Source organism: Saccoglossus kowalevskii, chromosome 6 (genome assembly GCF_978046115.1).
Source record: "Saccoglossus kowalevskii chromosome 6, keSacKowa6.1, whole genome shotgun sequence".
NCBI classification, from domain to species: Eukaryota; Metazoa; Hemichordata; class Enteropneusta; family Harrimaniidae; genus Saccoglossus; species Saccoglossus kowalevskii.
This window is the reverse complement of record NC_140646.1, coordinates 23,753,335-23,773,483: the sequence shown is the minus strand read 5'-3', so window position 1 is coordinate 23,773,483 and position 20,149 is coordinate 23,753,335. Positions and strand designations below refer to the sequence as shown.

General features: G+C 37.7%; 1 pseudogene; it reads left to right on the top strand.

The window, feature by feature from the left end:
* The first annotated feature begins 7,152 nt into the window (after positions 1-7,152).
* Positions 7,153-19,921, top strand: LOC102806164 (acyloxyacyl hydrolase-like; annotated as a pseudogene).
* The last annotated feature ends 228 nt before the right edge of the window (positions 19,922-20,149 follow it).

Sequence of the window (20,149 nt, the reverse complement as noted above, 5' to 3'; positions counted from 1 at the left end):
GAACAGCGTACCCGACCCCGCAATAACGAACGGAAATTGTGACACCATGCCCTATTCCTGGGACCGGAGCTATGTCGCAGTACATTCTACATTTCTTGGACGTGAACCACTGTACCGTGTATTTGTATGGGTTCTGTGTGAGTTGCTGTTGAACAACGGCTGAAGACACAAACAAGACAAACTCAACTAAGAGATAAACCTGATCAATCAATATTTATACATGTTGCATATGTAGGAGTAATTTTGTTTACACAGTTCAGAAGAGTCAACAACTAGGCCAAAGTACTAGTACATTTCCAACCGTCGTGTTTGCAAGGCGGTGAAAATGCACGAAATGTTCGCTCCCAAGAATATGTGATCACCGAATAATCCCCGTTTATAGATATGGACAATATTAAAATGTCTAGTTTGTATAAGAAATGTGCATTTATAATTGTACCAACTGTATAAACTGTTCATGACGATCTGGAAATGCAAGTAACTGGTTGCATAAGAGAGGAGACAATAACTCCTCTAATTGTAGGTAATAGATATATTGTTTAGCACATACAAGGCTCCATTACAAATTATTTTGTGCATCTTTCAGTGTCTTCAGTAGTGACTATATTTTGTGTAAAAATCTGTCTACAATTATTTAATCAGTGAACAGTATGTTGACATTTTTACAGTAACTATAAATTAATTTTTTGAGAAAAAATATCAAATAATGTGAACCAATTAAATTACATGTTTGCAGCAATTGACCGCAACAAAAACACAGCTGTTTTCTAGTAGTTGAGAAAATAATATAGTTAGTGTTAGTATTATTTATTGTTAGTTTAGTAGCTTGACACCACTCACTCATTAATGTTAGGTTTGTATTTATTTCTGGAACATTTAAAGAATTTTTGTAAGAGTGAAATAGATTAGAATCATCAGCAAAAAGTTGACAATGGAAGAAAGGTATCGAAGAAGTAGATCGTTTATGTAAATAAGAAACACCATATTTAATTGACTGCATTATGGATTTATAACCATTGGCTTGGACATATTGCTCTCGATTTCATAGGTCAGTCAGTCACCTACATAATATAAGCCATAGAAGGTACACTATATCAGTCAACTACAGGATATAAACCACAGAAGGTACACTATATCAGTCACCTACAGAAAAAAGGCCACAGAAGGTACACTATATCAGTCACCTACAGGATATAAGCCACAGAAGGTACACTATATCAGTCACCTACAGGATATGAGCCACAGAAGGTACACTATATCAGTCACCTACAAGATATGAGCAACAGAATGTACACAATATCAGTCAACTACAGGATATAAGCCACGGAAGGTACACTATATCAGTCAACTACAGGATATGAGCAACAGAATGTACACTATATCAGTCAACTACATGATATGAGCCACAGAAGGTACACTATATCAGTCAACTACAGGATATGAGCCGCATAAGGTGCACTATATCAGTCACCTACAGGATATAAGCCACAGAAGGTACACTATATCAGTCACCTACAGGATATAAGCCACAGAATGTACACTATATCAGTCACCTACAGGAAAAAGGCCACAGAAGGTACACTATATCAGTCACCTACAGGATATAAGCCACAGAAGGTACACTATATCAGTCAACTACAGGATATGAGCCACAGAAGGTACACTATATCAGTCAACTACAGGATATGAGCCACAGAAGGTACACTATATCAGTCACCTACAAGATATGAGCCACAGAATGTACACAATATCAGTCAACTACAGGATATAAGCCACGGAAGGTACACTATATCAGTCAACTACAGGATATGAGCAACAGAATGTACACTATATCAGTCAACTACATGATATAAGCCACAGAAGGTACACTATATCAGTCAACTACAGGATATGAGCCACAGAAGGTACACTATATCAGTCACCTACAAGATATGAGCAACAGAATGTACACTATATCAGTCAACTACAGGATATAAGCCACAGAAGGTACACTATATCAGTCATCTACAAGATATGAGCAACAGAATGTACACTATATCAGTCAACTACAGGATATAAGCCACAGAAGGTACACTATATCAGTCACCTACAAGATATGAGCAACAGAATGTACACTATATCAGTCAACTACAGGATATAAGCCACAGAAGGTACACTATATCAGTCAACTACAGGATATAAGCCACAGAAGGTACACTATATCAGTCACCTACAAGATATGAGCAACAGAATGTACACTATATCAGTCAACTACAGGATATGAGCCACAGAAGGTACACTATATCAGTCACCTACAAGATATGAGCAACAGAATGTACACTATATCAGTCAACTACAGGATATAAGCCACAGAAGGTACACTATATCAGTCAACTGCAGGATATAAGCTGCAGAAGGTACACTATATCAGTCACCTACAAGATATGAGCCACAGAATGTACACAATATCAGTCAACTACGGGATATAAGCCACGGAAGGTACACTATATCAGTCAACTACAGGATATGAGCAACAGAAGGTACACTATATCAGTCAACTACAGGATATAAGCCACAGAAGGTACACTATATCAGTCACCTACAGGATATGAGCCCCAGAAGGTACACTATATCAGTCACCTACAGAATATGAGCCACATAAGGTACACTATATCAGTCAACTACAGGATATGAGCCACAGAAGATACACTATATCAGTCACCTACAGGATATAAGCCACAGAAGGTACACTATATCAGTCACCTACAGGATATAAGCCACAGAAGGTACACTATATCAGTCACCTACAGAATATGAGCCACAGAAGGTACACTATTCAGTCACCTACAGGATATAAGCCACAGAAGGTACACTATATCAGTCACCTACAGAGTATGAGCCACAGAAGGTACACTATATCAGTCAACTACAGGATATAAGCCACAGAAGGTACACTATATCAGTCACCTACAGGATATAAGCCACAGAAGGTACACTATATCAGTCACCTACAGAATATGAGCCACATAAGGTACACTATATCAGTCAACTACAGGATATAAGCCACAGAAGGTACACTATATCAGTCACCTACAGGATATGAGCCACAGAAGGTACACTATATCAGTCACCTACAGAATCTGAGCCACAGAAGGTACACTATATCAGTCACCTACAGTATATAAGCCACAGAAGGTACACTATATCAGTCATCTACAGAATATGAGCCACAGAAGGTACACTATATCAGTCAACTACAGGATATAAGCCACAGAAGGTACACTATATCAGTCACCTACAGGATATAAGCCACAGAAGGTACACTATATCAGTCACCTACAGAATATGAGCCACATAAGGTACACTATATCAGTCAACTACAGGATATAAGCCACAGAAGGTACACTATATCAGTCACCTACAGAATATAAGCCACAGAAGGTACACTATATCAGTCACCTACAGAATATGTGCCACAGAAGGTACACTATATCAGTCACCTACAGGATATAAGCCACAGAAGGTACACTATATCAGTCAACTACAGGATATGAGCCACATAAGGTACACTATATCAGTCACCTACAGGATATAAGCCACAGAAGGTACACTATATCAATCAACTACAGGATATGAACCGCATGAGGTACACTATATCAGTCACCTACAGGATATGAGTCACAGAAGGTACACTATATCAGTCACCTACAGGATATGAGCCACATAAGGTACACTATATCAGTCACCTACAGGATATAAGCCACAGAAGGTACACCATGTCAGTCAACTACAGGATATGAACCGCATGAGGTACACTATATCAGTCACCTACAGGATATGAGTCACAGAATGTACACTATATCAGTCAACTACAGGATATAAGCCACAGAAGGTACACTATATCAGTCACCTACAGTATATAAGCCACAGAAGGTACACTATATCAGTCATCTACAGAATATGAGCCACAGAAGGTACACTATATCAGTCAACTACAGGATATAAGCCACAGAAGGTACACTATATCAGTCACCTACAGGATATAAGCCACAGAAGGTACACTATATCAGTCACCTACAGAATATGAGCCACATAAGGTACACTATATCAGTCAACTACAGGATATAAGCCACAGAAGGTACACTATATCAGTCACCTACAGAATATAAGCCACAGAAGGTACACTATATCAGTCACCTACAGAATATGAGCCACAGAAGGTACACTATATCAGTCACCTACAGGATATAAGCCACAGAAGGTACACTATATCAGTCAACTACAGGATATGAGCCACATAAGGTACACCATGTCAGTCAACTACAGGATATGAACCGCATGAGGTACACTATATCAGTCAACTACAGGATATAAGCCACAGAAGGTACACTATGTCAGTCAACTACAGGATATAAGCTACAGAAGGTACACCATGTCAGTCAACTACAGGATATAAGCCACAGAAGGTACACCATGTCAGTCAACTACAGGATATGAACCGCATGAGGTACACTATATCAGTCACCTACAGGATATGAGTCACAGAATGTACACTATATCTGTTGCACTATATCAGCCACTGTAGAAGTTTTTGTTGCAAGCAATTGAAGTTTAGATATATGGTAAACTGTCGATTTCAGAGTCTTTTTCCTCCTCATTATCCACTGAAATTACTGGACCTTCTACATAGGCGCACTATCACTTGCCTCATGAGTGTATCCAAGTCTTCAATATTGTAAAATGCTGACATTGTCACTTTTTTAATGACATGGTACTTTCTTCCTTCACTGTAATGGAATGGCCTCAGAGTGCGCAATACATCTTTTACACATTGACTTTCTACTTCTGACAAACATTTGCTGCACCTTGAAGATTTCCTATGTGTCAGCAATCAAGGTTACTCTTGCTATTGCTTTCTCTGTTTTGTTGACTTGTTCCATTGCTAAGTCTGTCTTAATATTATTCCCATATTCTGAAAAATGTAATGAAAACTGATTAAAAAAAAAATTAAAATGGATTTTTAAAACGAAAATGGATTTAAACAGTTGCTTTTTTAAATAAAAACAGTTCAATGAAACTAAAGTGGGTAATAAAAATCGGCTTCAGTACCGATAATGGTTATCAAAAAGGGATTATGTTATAAAAATGAATTTTCAAAATGTAAATGATTTGTATAAATAGTTTTATAAAATGCCATATTGTGAGCCACCTCGGTTGTCGTATAGCACAATAAGTCTCCATTGAAATGTTGACAGGGTATTGAAAACTATATTACCAAATTAAACTTGACAAATATGTCGTCAACCATACATTGTCTAACATAGTTATAATGCCATCTACATTGTACAGTTGCTTTGCATCAGTTTTGTTTTAACAAGTAGGTAGAAAATTGTAAAATGATTGATACATAATGGTTACCAATCTTTTCGTCTGAAATCTAAATATGATGTTACGCTTTGCGAGATTTCCGGCTCCACATTCATTCTGGAATGTGGTTTTTGTGAGCAGTTTAAATTTTGTGAGCAGATAAAGAAAAAACACGAGACGCAGTCTTTATGCCTATCTTCAATACAGCACAATGTGAACAAAATAAAATTGAAAAACAATTAATTTGAGGTATTTTTCATAAACGATGGTGGTCACGAAAGGCGTTATTATTATATGTGTAGGATATGGGGTTATTAACAATCTGGCACTTGTTTACTTTTTTTACAGTCAATCATAAAGTGAAGTTTTCTACAGAACTCTCATATTTGTAGTCTTGTCGACGTTTCTCTATCATTGGATCGTGATCACAGCTTACTTACAACATATGGTATAAATAAATAAATAAATAAATAAATTGTATTGTTATCACTAATCTGAGCTTACTTGAAGGGGCGAGTCGTTACTTGCGCATGCGTCAGATGGACATAGCGTGTCATTGTTTACAAACAAACGTCAACTCAGGTGCCTTGGCGTTTTTCGCGTGTGGTGTGCATACGGGATGACGACCCTCCCGCTTTAAATTTAGTATTTCTCTATTTACAATTCTTTTTTTATATTTTTTTTATTTGGCATATGTTCTTAATGTTGTAATTAATTATAAATTAATTAATTTACTCTGAATTAGATTTTTCTGAACCAATTTCATTTTTTACACAATGCTACACAATTTGCTTTTATTTGTTCCTTTATTTGATGTACACTAATCGTGGTTTAATTTACGTAATCATTTATTCAAATTTCTCCAATTGTATCTTTGATTTGATAATAAAACTGCCAGAAATTGACCCACACGCTGAACATTAGTGTAGATACTTCACCATCGCATCGTATATTGACTCGTATACTTCAACCGACTCGTTCCTTTTACTTATAGTCGTACACTGTAAATGCGAGTGTTTTAAAATTGGACTCATTTTTGTCCACACATTAGAATTATTTTAAGTGTTTTATAATTAAACACATTAAGTGTTTTTTAATCGCAAATGAGTTGTTTTACAACTCTACTGTTTTGGTTAAAATGCATATTAATATAATTCACATGTTTTTAATTTAAACAGTGTGTTTTATTTATAAAACATTAAAGTGCTTTACAGTGTATACATGCATGTTTTGAAAGAATTCAAAATAAAACTGTTTTTCGAGAAAAGAGTTTAAGTAATACTCCGAGCTTGTGTACATGTCTCGTACATAAACACTTGTTAAACATGTACAGTCGAATGTTTAAAGTTGAAGCATTGTGTTTGTTTTCTGCTTGTGCTTGAACATAAAACAGTTTGGAAAAAAAACATGGAACTTGTCATGTCGTCAGTAAATCCAAATCACATGGCTTGCAACATTAATCATCGAAATGGCCGATAAATCGTGCATAAGGTTGTGTGGAAGGGGCTCTGGGTTACTGGCAATATCAACTGCCAAATAATTGTGTATTTAGTATCATACTATTACTATACAGGGTCCGTGTATGATTTTCTAACTTATATAATATAGCATATAATCAACGTAATGTAAGATAAATTTGAATACAACATTTTATATGACAGACATGTGAGCACGTAGACGCCGTGGAGATTATCTTTTAGATTTACAAATGTGACAAAAACCCGTGCAAAGGTCGCGTGTTTGAGCAGTCGAGCAGGGGACATTTATAAGACAGTTATTAAAGTCCGTGCATGTATGAATTCCACTATGTATGTCGCGATGTTACTACTTCTAGTAGCCAGTCCAGTGGCTGTGTATTCGAGTGTAAATGGTGGAACAAGTTGTATCGGTAAGTGATTTGTCAGGGGACTATCGGGATGTTGACGTATGCTATGACTCGGTCAGCTATCGATTGTGATTGTAAAGATTCATTTTGTTAAATTACTCAAATATTCATCCAATGGAACTGTTACTAAATAAAATGCGAAATAGCACGCCCCTGTAAACATATCATTGAATCGATCATCAACATCGCACGACTTCCGGTGGTCATTGATTGACCCCATAGACTGTTAGTGAGTTGCCAAATATACAGGCCTCGGCTGGTGAAGATGTAAATGTGGAGGTAATATAATGACTTTGGATATTATCTGTGTTTGATATTGCATAATATTACAAGCAATGTGTTATAATATAAACTTTAAGATAATAATTTCAAATCGCAGTCATCAGAGATTTCTTAATGTTTTAAATACGTAAATGCGTTTGCGCTACGAATTACTGGTACGTACTAATAATCAAAAGTGCGCGCGCGTATCACGCCAGGTCACTGGTGACAAACAAATACTACTATATTTAGTTTATTTACCTCAATTCTGTGTACTCTGATTTTGCATTTAAGTAGTACGAGGTTTATTTTTGTTTTATTTTATTTTATTTTATAAATTATGTGGCGTTGTTTGTATGTGCAGCCTGTACGGCTAGTGTGAGTCTTGTCGACCAGCTGGCTTTGGTACACACCGAGGGAATCGACAAAGCAATGCAGCGACTGTGTTCATTTCTACCAGGTATTTAGTCAACGTCTTTAAAAGGGCTTATGCATGACCTCCAAAATGTCACACATACTGGGATACAATTTCACTGTAAATATGAATGAAAAATTCTCCATTATACCCTCTCAGAACAGAATGGCATCAATCATTGTATAATATCAGAAATTATTATCGTCATATGGGAACAATAACCCCCAAATAGTTAGTTACGTTTTGGAGTCAAAAGTAAGGTCTATTGTGATTCAATTCGTGCTATATACAGTTGTATAGAAATGCCACTGAGACACTCGATTTGAGGACTTATTGACAGTTTGCCATGCTCGCCCAAGTTTATATTTCGAAGAATTAGTTCAGAATATAAACAATTCAAACTGTTCTTTATTTAGTTTCTAGAAAAACGAGAGCTCAAATTCTCTGTTTATTTCATAATGCTTGGCCAAACACATCTTATTTGGTAAGTTATCTTCTAAAAGAGAGGGCCAGTGACTCTTGTCCCTACCATGTCTAATGCAAAGTGTGTTCACCAATAAATATTAAATCCCGCACATCAGTAGCAAATTACTTATTCTTACGAATATCACATTGAATTGAGATTGAATAGTAGTAAACTTACAGTCATGAGGCGCATTACCCGTGCTGGGAGATTGATTCCCGTGTTCATGTTTAAATGCGTGTGTAAGTATTTATCAGCTCATTCGAATATGTACCTGTAATTGTAATTCACTCGACGAAACAGAGAAAGATCTTATCAGGCAATGGTGTATAATCTATCAAAAAAAATGTCTGTCTCCGTTTCAACCAGATTGTCTTAAAATCTAATCGATTAGTTTACGTTTGAAGACCACCCCTCCTACCAAAACTGGCAATGAATAATCATACAGGTCAGTTTTGTTTCTATGGTGACGAGACCCAGATCTCTCCCAAATTCAAAATAATTGGTCTTTATTTTAAGAGCAACCCCTCCCTGAAAATAAATGCATTCTTAATTGTTTAGTTATCAACACAGAATCATTCCCAAAATTGTTGTTTCCATGGCAACCGGATTCAGATCTCCCTCAAATATAATCTATTGGTCCTTGAATCAAACGCCGGTAAAACTGATTCTTGTTGTCAGCTGTATAAAATGTCGATATTTCTTGTATTTCATTTTTATTTACTGTATGTTGTAATTGTATTTTCAGATGATTACAAAAGTGTATGTAAAGAATTCGTCAGTTTAGCCGGACCTATAATTATAGACCTGTGAGTACTTGATAGATGGAAAAGTATTCATTCATTTATTTATTTATCTGCTTGTTTGTTTGTTTGTTTTTTGTTTATTTGTAACTTGCAATTATATAACACATGGCACTCTGTTATTTCCCACAGCTTAGCTAATGGAGAAAATCCAGACACTGTTTGCCAAGCATTACAAGTATGCAAGACAGAACCACCTAACCCGACATGCCACATGTATCCTAAACCCAAAAATGGATTCCATGTTGATGCTCATAGAAGCAAAATAATGACGAAATACTCCGACAAATTGAAGGTATTATAAAAAGTGTCTCTGAAAGAATGCGCTGTCCACAAGATGTGTCTCTGGGATGACGCGATGCTCACAGATGCGTCTCTGAGACAAGGCCCTGCCCTCGTAAAAAAAAAACGATTTGAACATTTGAGTTTGATGATTTGGCCACTATTTAGATTTATATTAAAAACCATTCGGGGAAATACATGTCTTGGTATTTAGATTGATATACAGTACATCTACCTAACCCTTTAGCGTAATCATAATGCCAAACACGATAATTGGCACAAAGCTGTCATATTAACAAGAAGGAGAGAAATAAATTCATGTCGTCACTCTACCTATGACATCATTACTAGCCTAGATGTTGCCTGTGATCGCAAGACTTTGAACAACCTACAAATAACTCTTGGGTGTAGTTAAAATGAATTTGTGATTATAATCTTGTCGGATGATCTCCCATATTTGATTTATTCGAAAATGGATGAATTTTATTTTTCGGACAAAACGGAATATGAACTTAACGCCATTTAAAATATGATCAAATTGCCCATTTGACTACCTGTTAAACAAATGGCACATTGAAATCGATGCCAAATGTGTGAGTGTCTCCCTTAAATATGTGACTGAACTTTGAAACTGATGTATTGCTAATTGATAATGTTTAATTTTGATTTATCCTCGTAACTTTACAGGAGATTGCAGATATCGACATTTGTGGCATGTTACCAGGATTAAAACAAATATGTAAATTAGCTGACAGGTAAGAATTTAACGACATCCGGTATCGTGGACGCCATTTTAATTGACAATATTTTGGACGCCACTGTGCCGGATGATATTGCGGATGTCACTATGCGAAGTGATATTGCGGACGCCATTGTACTTAGCAATATTTCGGACGCCACTGTACATGGCGATATTTCGGACGCCAATGTACTTGGCAATATTTCGGACGCCATTGTAGATGGCAATATTTCGGACCCATTGCACATGGTAATATTTCGAACCCATTGCACATGGTAATATTTCGGACGCCATTGCACATGGCAATATTTCGGACGCCATTGCACATGGCAATATTTCGGACTTCACTGTACATGGGATATTTCGGTCGTCACCGTGCATGGGATATTTCAGCCCGCAAAAAAATCAATTGACAAACCCGGCCCACGTCAATAGGAGCGTCCCCCTTACCGAATTTCTGGATCCGCCAGTGATTGTTTATGGCGATATTGCGGACGTCCCTAGCCTGTGCATATCGATATCGCGGACGCCATCATGTACTTGGCGATATTTCGAACGCCATTGCGGTCGTCACTGTGCATGGCGATATTGCTGACGTCATCGTACATGGCGATATTGCTGACGTCACCGTACATGGCGATATTCCGGACATGGAAGAATGTTTCTATAGTGCAAATAGCGCGTACAGTGTTACGAATTGTTTGACGAGTAATGTTTTGTTTTTCATCGAAGACTTCCACATGCGGGGCCTGGTGAATATATGCCAAAAGTTGACTTTGACGGAGACGGGTACAGTACTTTAGATGTGAGTATGCAATGCAACCATGTGTATGTACTAGTATATTGTATATTACCTTTGAATATATCAAGCATTTTTTACGGGGTCACACAGAGATATGAAATATAATGAACAAAATGGAGAATTTGATGATGTAGTCAGACAAAAATATCATGTGATACCAAACTGTGTTTGATGGAACAATTCCAGGTGCTGCGTGGGACGTCGTGGCGCGGAAAAGACTGTGACGATCGCCGAGCAGCTCTGCACCCTGGAGCAAGGTAACGACGCACACGATATCCCGGATGTTCAATAATTAGTCGCTGAAAGGTAAAAACCCTACCATTGTCTCTATATCAACAACATATTTTGATACTTTTTCTTATTTTATTTGATTTGTTAGACCTGAGGACTGGGATCGATATGAAGACTCCAACTGCAACGGTATTTACGTGAGTACAGTATGTGCATTACATCGCTGTGGTCAATGTGGGTATGTGCTTCATGTAAAGCAAGGTTGACACTTGCACCACTTTTGGCCACGATTTTGTCGTGGCAAGTCGTGCCATTTTGGGGCACGAACTGGGAGACTCCCGTACTGTTCACGCATAGTTCACGAATAGTTCACGAATGCGTGCCCATCAGTGTCCACATTGACACGAACTGGCACGACGACTTCGCGAATAGTTTGTGCATAGTTCACGACCCGGTCGCTAAATTTTGCCGTGACCAAAATTTTGAACATTTCAAAATTCTCGCCCGACATGGCACACAGTCACGGCGGGTTTACGCCTGTTTACGACTAGTTTGCGCACCGACACGACTCGAGTCATGCCAATGCGTGCCACAGAATTGTACAAGTATCAGCCTTGCTTAAAACCTTGGCGATTTACTGTCAAGAATGCGGGTATGCAGGGCTCATACCACTAATTGAATTTCCATAGACGACAATGTTAACATATGACGAGATTGCTATATGAAAATGACGAAGAAAGTTGAAAATATGGCTAAAAAATGGGAAATCAACATGCCAGTAATCAACCATATGAAAAAAACTAACATGTTGGCCAGCTCAAAGTCTTGCAAATCTCAGGTAAACAAGACACACCTACTGTATTTGGATTGCACCAAGAGAAATCACTGGAAAAACACCAAGATTAGAACATCCAAATACACGCAGAATAAACCCACAGGTACACAGCCGCTAAGTAGTAAACAAAAGACCACATGTTGGTCTCACCTCTGACTCAGGTGATTACGCCCTCAAAAAGGGAGCACCTGAGAAAAAAAATATTTAAAAAATGTCATTGGTTCTTGCTAGGCATTTAAATTAAGCAGCCATTGGTTGATTAGTGGCATGAGACCTGCACAGTCCAGCTCTAAATCACTGGGAAGAATGTGAGTATGCGCAGTGTGGCTCAATGGAGGGAAATGTCACTGTGAAAAATATGAGTACACGTATTCTGAAAAAAAAGGTTATAATGACACGATGACCAATTTTGCCTTTATCAGGTTGTCGCCGTTTTGGGCTATTTAAATGTGAATCATGTTTCACGTATGTTTTGTTCGTTAAGGTAGAAGCCATCTCACAATTTTTGAAAAACTGGACATAAATCGCATGATAATGTTCATTGGCTTTTTATGTAAAATCGTGGAGCTATTATTTGTGTGTTACATTGACGTTTTTTTTGAGAAACTCGTCCCTACAAATCCATAAAACACAATGTTAAAGAACAGTTGCATTTTCGACTCTTTTTAAAATCTACATTTTTAAAAGTACACCATCATTAACAATATATGATTTTTTCAGTCCATTCGCCAGCCTACAATTTGAGATATGGCATAATATCTGTAGAACCTATGGCAAAAGCGTTATGATACTGCCAAAATGGTAACTATCCACGAAAATACAAGCATAATTAAAATTATGCAAAATGACTAAATTATGGGTATTTTCATTTGTGGGTAGGCTTCTACCTTAACCGGGCTGTAACGTTTGGACCATAGTTAATGAACCTATTCCAATATACCGTATAGTAGTATCTCTAATGCTCTCAAGAATGAGAGTTGGGCGAAGGGTGTCATACCCGAGCATTGGGCGAGGGGTACCAGACCCGGAGCTTTGGGCGAGGGGTACCATACCCGGAACTTTGGTCGAGGGATACCATACCCCGGGGCATACGACGGGGGGTGCCATTCCCCGGAGCATTGGGCGAGGGGTGCCCGTGCGCGGTGCGTACGGTGAGAAGTGCAGTACCCGGAGCATTGGTCGAGGGATACCGTACCAGGATTTATGTCAGATCAGACTGGGTTTCATTAAAAATGTGCTGTAGTTTGAATTTATTTGAACGGACCTGTATATCTCTTCTATTAGGGTATCGATCCTGTTAGTAGCAAGCCATATGAGCAACTACTGTGCGCTGATTCCGACCCGATGGGTATTGTCGTACTCGGAGATTCGGGAGCTGCCCATTTCCATATTCCCGGAGAATGGTTTACGCCCTCTATTTTGAACATGGTACGTCACCACTTCTTTCGTAATAACAGTTGCTTGTAATATAACGTCACTCAGTGTATATTATTTTATTTCATTTTATTTTCAGGAAATGTTCCTTAACGTGACGTTCGTGGCTGGCAATGAGCTTGATTGGCCATCTATGTCAGCAGTAACAGGTGAGGCGAACCCGGCTTGATACTATTGGGCGGAAATTTGCCGCCCAATCTCCACAACCATGGCCCATATTGGCCACGCCGCAAAATATTTTAAACATCTGTCGTGTATCAGTATATGCACGGTTACTAGAAGAACGGTTAGGAAACCGTGATATATGTTATTTCTAAAGCTTTTGCAAAACGAGACTAACATTTAACAACTAGTTTTATCTTGTCATAATTAATTACCCACCTGAATGAGATAATACGTATGCATTTCGTATTTACGTCACCGGATAAATAAGTAAATAACTGCTGGTTTAATCATTTTTTACTGCTTCTACCTAATTGTTTATTTCTTTTTTTCTCTAAACAGGGTTTCAAAATTTGACTATGCCGATAATTCAGTAAGTCCGAAGCGCGAACTACATTTATTTTCGTGGGTGACCATTACAAAATTAACATTCTGATTTGGTTGATATATTCGCATCATTGGTGTCGTGTGGACCGTAGTAATTCGTCTTTTTATACAAGCTTGGACGAATTTCTTTACACGCTTTTATATCACTCATCATCGTACTAATGGTATGTGTACAACACACTTTGCTGAACGACACTAAATTGATACCAAAAAGCGCCCAAGAAACGGTGCACGATCTGAAATCCTTTGAGTCATCTAATATTTCTTTATGATGCTGTTTGCTAAGAGAAGGGTGTAAAAGTGTATCCGTGAACTTCGGTAATTCGTGATTTTTGTGTAAGATTTAAATTTATATCTAGATTTTTCGCATATTTGTGCATAATTATGGGTTTTCAGTAGACTAAGTATAAAACATAATCATTGTTGTGCGCTGGAGGGCCGAAACACCTAACAATTGGAGCAGTTTTATTTAAAATGGTATTCTTTAAGTTTTTATCATTCTTGCATTCCATTTTTCTTGGGAAAAAATTTGCCCCAGTTTCGTATCGTTCCCTTGGGTGCATGAGAAAACTTGATATATGGGAACTTTGACATTGTGTTATTTCTGTCTTCAGTGGTTGGACTGACTCCTTGTATCAAAGATTACGTCAGAGAAATTTGTGCAATCATCGTGATTATCAGAGCATAGCAGTTAACGGTGAGTCTATGCACTTGAGAACAACTCCATTCTAACATAAGCGGCGGCACAACATTCTGCATGGGGACGAGATCTGCTCACCAACCTCGCGTCGAAGGCTCGACCTTACTAGGGGGTCCGGGGGCATGCTCCCCCTGAACAAACTTTGTAATCTGGACCTTCTGAAAAGCTATTTCCTGTATTTTTAGGGCCAAATTTTGCTGACACATAGTGTTTCAGCCCCCCCTAACATTTTTTTACGAAGGGGCGATCGCCCTCTCTGCCTCCATGTACCGCCGCCACTGTCTAACTAACTCATTCATGCGTGAAACTATCGAACATTCTCTGGCTCCTCTTTGGCTTTGGCTCTGTTATTGTTTACATGTGTATCTGTTGTTAGTCGCCAGTTGGCGTCGTTCGAACTACCATCTGAACACAAAATTTAATACAGCAACATGTTTTTCGTTATTGACAGGTGGGGCGTGCGGCAACATGAACACAATTGTGAAAAGGTGAGCCATTGTGTTATTATACGCTTAGCAGATGGAAACTAAAACAGGACCATGTTATGGGCCTGAGTGATTTAGCTCACACCTACTGACCTCTATGATGACCAAACACAGATTCAGTAATTCATTAATACACATAAGTAGCTGTTTTTACATAAGTTATTGAATTCTATATTTTGTTTCCAGTTTATCCCGGAACCAGCAAAAAGATTACCCGGTATTAGCCATCTACTCATTGGTGGCCAATGATGTGTGCAATGGGTGAGAGTGATTTTTATTCAATTATTTAACACTTTATTTAAAGAGGGTAGGCCAATATACAATAAAGTAATTTTCATTGGACCCTCTGTAGGAAAAAAATACACTATATACACACTATAGGCATGAGCCATTTACAACAAATTTTCCACTAAGATATAATTTTGTAAGTTTAAAAAAAAATGCATAATGTGGCTGAATTTCTGATATGGGGTGGTAAGTTATTCCATAGGGTTACCCCTCTATACCGAAACGTCCTCTGGCCCATGGCTGTTTTCCATTTAGTAATGCATAAATTATGTTTAAGAGAGGAACGTGTACTATACTTGTGGGTTTGGGAGATAGGACTGAACATTTCGCTTATATACTGTAAAATTACTAATTTTCACTTGGTTTAAATTTCGCTGATTTACCATTTCAGGCATATTCAGTGAGTTTTAAATTCACGGTTTTATCATTAAGATAATGTGTTCTATGCTAAATTTTTACTGGATTTTAATTTAGCGCATTTTCCAGTCAGCAAAATGAGCAAAATTAAAACCCAGTGAATTATTAGCCCTTTTACAGTATAAAGGCGCCAAGCCGTTGGTTGCCTTATACATTACGATACCTAAAAAATATGAAATTCTGTAATCGATTGGCAAAATACTATGCTTTTTAAACAGTTCCTTGATATGGCATTATACATTGAGAGTCCATATAATGAAACACATTGTAGAATCATAAATCGGGAAGTCTTGCTTTATTTATCTCGTATAATATAGGCATCCAGATACCATTGCTCACATGACTACACCAGCGGAAATGAGACAGGAAACACTGATCACACTGGATTATTTGGTATGTATACTATCAGTCCCTGTCAGAAATGAGGACTATTCATTTGTGTTTTTGTCGGGCATTTCTCAGACATGCCATAATAGACGTATATACAATGTTATGCAAATGAACATAAATTTGCTTTATCATCAAATCAAATATGGCAGAATGGTTGCTAAGGAACACATTGCTCATATCTCAATACTTGAACGCGTCCAAAAGCATTTTTTATTGAGTCAAGTCTCTTAAAACATACATTTCAGTTTTACTTAACAATCATATGAAATACTTTTACATAGTCAATATAGTAAGAAATTTATCCCGTTTCTTGATATGTGCATTTAATTTCCCTTTTTTGTTGGCAATGACATATTCAGTCTTCTGAATATTTCGAACAAAAGGTTTTAAGATGAAAAAAACAAAACAAATAAATATAAATAAAACGCTAAACTACTACTAATAATAAAAAATAAATAAGCAACAATGACTCATGTGGATCTCCCAACAGAATTGTTTCATCAGATAGAGTACTTCTTCCAACACAACTGAACTGAATAACAGTTTCAAAAATTGTATTTATTTTTACATTTGTCATTATTAAATTGTTTATTTTCTATTGAAATTCCTTCAATTTAGTGTGTATTGTTATTATGAATGGTAATTAGTAGATAGTAACCCAGCCATGCTCTCTCTCTCTCTCTCTGAAATTACCTCCTCCGTGCGTGGGGAATAAAACTTTGTGAAACAATACCCTTAACAACCTGTTTTTCTGTACATTGATTCAAGTGAATATGTAAATCAACAAACTCCCCCCCCCCCAATCATCTGTTCCTGTCCCACAATATCAAAATATTTCATTTCACACCTCTCGTTAACCCTGAAGGTACTGCTGATGTAATATCGTACCATTTCAAAAACATGTTCTTTGGGGAACCTTTGTTTCATTCCAATCTAATATAAAATCCTTGTTATTGAAAAGTTGCATCTACGGAGTAGTCCCTTATCGACTGCCAGGTTTTCAGCATGGTGTGGTGTAAACTGTTTTAACGGCAACATATTAATGTCAAAATTACTTTCCAAAAGTAGTTCAATATTTCACACTCTCACCAAACTATATTTCAAAACCACCATAAACCACTAAAGTTAGCTTCATTTCATTAAATTGTGCCTTGCTGTCTTTTCAGCAGGTTTTGTTCAAGTGGGAAAATGCAATAATATTATTTCAGAAAAATAAAAAACAGAGTAACTACTTTGCAATTGTTGTGTCTGCCTAAGAACATTGAATAAACCAGACTTCAAGGAATGTTATGCCATGCCCATTACCAAAACGGAGGGCGACTTATATTGGCGCTTACACAACCAGAGAGTTCATGTGTATTAACTAATCTCCGATTAGCACATCATCTCTACTTTGCTTCACTCTGATACAGTAGTGTCATCTTTAGCTCCGTCTTATCACCAGTATTCATCAAGTGTCGTCAATGCCAAACTACTTGTTCATCGACTCTATTGCGAAAATGTACATATACCAAATACAGTAGAACAAACAAACGCGAGGGTCGGGGCACGTAATTCTCCTGGATTTTCAGATATAGTGTAAATTCAAGACTGGATTCCACTTACAAGCTTGTGAATTATTTACATTTTTTTGAACTAACATGAATTGACAACGGAGTGTTGAAAAATATTTTTTTTTTGATATTGTTAATTCTCACCTCACTGTCTACTGTGTCTGTAGTGTGTTATTTCTCGACATACTTTTTACTGTCTGTAGTACTATGTGTCTACTATATGCTTCGTCAATTCAGAGAAGGGAAAAGTACTAGTAGTGTTATTTTGTTTCTGTTGTCATCGAATTTGGTAGGGGTGTCGCAACCACATACAGTAAGAACTAGTGAGACTGTGTCAACGTTTTTGTCTTAGTTTATACTGATTTGTTAATGTTCTTTTAATTTAGCATATACGTACAGACAATTTTAATCGTATGCGCATTCAATATTTCTGCTAATATACCATATTAAGCTTGGCGATTGTCCACAGCAAAATCTAAAGGTCTACGAATTATTCACATAAAACGCCTTGTTTCTCGCATTACTTATTATCAATGAGTTTACTTTATTCCCCAGGACACTGTCCTTCCAAAGGGCAGCTCTCTAGTAATCACTGGTATGTTTGATGGTACCATTGTATATCGATACATGCACAACCTGTTCCATCCACTGGGGCAACTACGTAAGGATCTCACTTACGCCACCGTGTATGAGTATTTAATGTGCTTACAGATATCACCCTGCAATGGATGGATGTCTGCAAACGAAACACTCAGAAATCTCACATCAGAGGTACGACATTGCCTGTCTATGCATCCATCCGTCCGTCCGCCATTTACGTTTACCCAAATGTGTGTCTCCTAGTCCAATGGTCCATCGTCCACCCGTATGTGTGCCTTTAATATTTTTTGTTTTGTCGTTTATTCACTAGCGAGGTGCGGCGTTGAGTAGGGTTCTGCAAGACCTGGTGGAGAAAAGCAACTATACTAATTATAAACTTTATTATTTGGACTTCGCTATTGGTATAAATGCAGGTATTATATCATATTATATTATATTATATTGACATATGCTAAATAATCTGTGTTGGAAGCATCTGCTATCCTCGGGGGCGGAGCTACGTCACAGGACGTTCTACGTTGCTACGACGCGCACCACTGTACATGTATTTCTATGGGCTCTGTGCGCGCTGCTGTGGAACGCCGTGGAGCCGGTGAAAACTCGAGAAAACAACACAAACTCAACTTTGAAGTAATCCCGAACAACCAAATTTATATATGTTACACACGTAGGGCTAATCTTGTTACACTGTTCAGGGGAGTCTCAACAATCATCCCAAAGTACTGTTTTCTACGAGTTTTGGGCCTTTGTTTTCACCGCCGCGGGTTGCCAAGCGGTAAAAATGCCCGGATGTCGCCCCCGAGGATAACAGAGTTTGTCACGCTCACCTGTGATGGCGTCTCGCCATGGGCTGTAATTTGTGGAAATATTTCTATTATCCCGATTTTAACACTGATTTTTTAATTTGTTTTCTAGAGATTGACAATTACATCAATCACGGTGGTAGTGCAGCCGATATATTTGAATCAGTGGATGGTTTTCACCCAGCACAAGTAAGTGCACCCGCTACGCCCCGTAGTACCCAACACAGCTCACCCACTATGTCTCATAGTACCCACACTCTGAGCGACAAGCGCTTCCTGTGACGTCACGTAATATCACCATATATGGCTGTATCACAGATATATGAACCAAAGGCCTGAAAGCAATATTCCTTCTGATCTGGGAAGCTTTGTGTAATCTTAAAAAAATGAATATTATATATTTCAGACGTTACAACGAATTTTGTCAGAATACATATGGAGCAATCTGATGGCCAAGCACCCTCAAACTCTCGGAAGAGTGAACACAAACAATGAGCAGATATTAAAGCTTTTCGGTGATCAAGGAGGGTATTAAGATTCATCATGTATTGGGTGTGTAGTACGTCTTTGTTTCCAAGATTGAAGCACAGTCAGCTGGCGTACACGTGATAATAAAATAAAAGTGATCAATTTACCAGTATTTACATATGATTACAGCTCGAAACTAATAATAAGACAAGTTGAGAAACACGTTTTTCACTTTCCTATACAAATCAAGGACAAAATACCAAACTTTCACAGCCAAAGATCCAATAAGTCAGTCGCTAACACAATTTGCCGAATTCGCCGTTTGTGTGTGGAAAAATCCTTCACGTACGATCACATAATTACACGAAGACCATAGAACAGGGGTGAAAATAGATTTTAT